This window comes from Cryptotermes secundus, unplaced genomic scaffold, assembly GCF_002891405.2.
Source record: "Cryptotermes secundus unplaced genomic scaffold, Csec_1.0 scaffold14793, whole genome shotgun sequence".
NCBI classification, from domain to species: domain Eukaryota; kingdom Metazoa; phylum Arthropoda; class Insecta; order Blattodea; family Kalotermitidae; genus Cryptotermes; species Cryptotermes secundus.
In genome coordinates, this window is record NW_019772217.1 from 1 (window position 1) to 1,381 (window position 1,381).

General features: G+C 39.5%; 1 long non-coding RNA gene across 1 annotated transcript; it reads left to right on the plus strand.

The window, feature by feature from the left end:
* Positions 1–650: 650 nt before the first annotated feature.
* On the plus strand, positions 651–1,223 carry LOC111875216. The gene is made up of 3 exons (XR_002844690.2): positions 651–777; positions 856–975; positions 1,114–1,223. It is a non-coding gene; the product is annotated as an uncharacterized LOC111875216 (long non-coding RNA).
* Positions 1,224–1,381: the final 158 nt, after the last annotated feature.

Sequence of the window (1,381 nt, forward strand, 5' to 3'; positions counted from 1 at the left end):
TGTCACATTTTCAACTCTTTTTGGCATGGGAGTTAATTCATGTTGTTTTCTTCAAAGAATCCTCTTTTATATATACTGGAGCCCTATAAATTTGAATTAATTAACTTGATAAATAATAAAGTTTCTAATCCGAGTTGGATAATATTTTCAAGAAGACTATGAAGTACTTTAACATTTCGTTAATTTGCTTTCTCTGGTTACATGAAACAGGAAGAAAACGTTCTACTCCCTGGAGCTTGAGACTGGAATGAGAAGTGTTGAAGAAGAGGGTCGAATGGAGGTCTGAGCACTAAGAGGGAAGCCTTGTGTCATTGGATGAAAGATGTCTGTGGTCCTACGGAAGCTGAGGTGGAGGCCCGTGGACAACGGATCAGGGATGAGGTATGTTTCGTTTTTCAAAGATTGATCTAGGTGATTGTGTTATTTCTCTCTGAATGTAAATCGTCCAGTTCTATTGGAACTTGAGGTATATGAGTGAGGAGACATTTTGTTTTTCTATGAGAATATAAACACTCACAAGATGTTAGGAATTCTTCTGAACTTAATTTGAGACTGCCTGGAAATACCAGCTCCAACAAGAAATGGTGAAAATCATTCATACTTGTTGGGAGGGTTTCTTATGTTACATGTACTCTGTGTTATAATTTAAGCCGGCCGTCGAAATTGAGGAGCGAATTACTGTCTACTGACAACTTGTGAGACCACCCCCACAACGCAACTCGGAAGATTCATGTGACCGCATCCAATAGAAGGAAGGAAACCAGGGAATATTCTCAGGTGATTTCCTTTTGTATTTGTTTGAGATCATTTTTAATATTATTATTGTCTAATTCTCATTATCATTTTGTGTTGCAGTTTTTGTCGGCAGTTGAATTGGAGGGGTGAATTTCTGTATACGGACAACTTGTCAGACGAAGTCGGAAGAGCGTTGTGACTGCATTCTTTGGAAGGAACAAAGACAGTGAATATTCCCAGGTAATTTCCCTTTTTGTTTGAGATCAGTTTTAATAATATTGTTTTCTCACTTTCATAGCTGTCAAAGGTTTGAGGGAATTCATTATTGAGACACCAATATGGCAGTGAAAACACAGTCGACTGGTTTTTGTGTTTCAGGGTTTCAGTGGAGGGGCCGATTACCGTCAACTTGTCAGAGCAGCCCATGAACCTACATGGAGCAGCGCTGCGATTGCATGCTGTAGAAGGAAGGCGGTGGATATGCTCGGGTAATTACCTTTTCTTTATTGAGATCATTTTTAATATTATTATTATCTCATTTTCATAGCTGCAAAAGCGCGGAGGGAATTCGTTAATTAGGCAGCAGTATGGCACTGAAAAGAGAGTCAACTGGTTTTTGGGTTTCAGGGGTGGAGTGGAGGGGCCG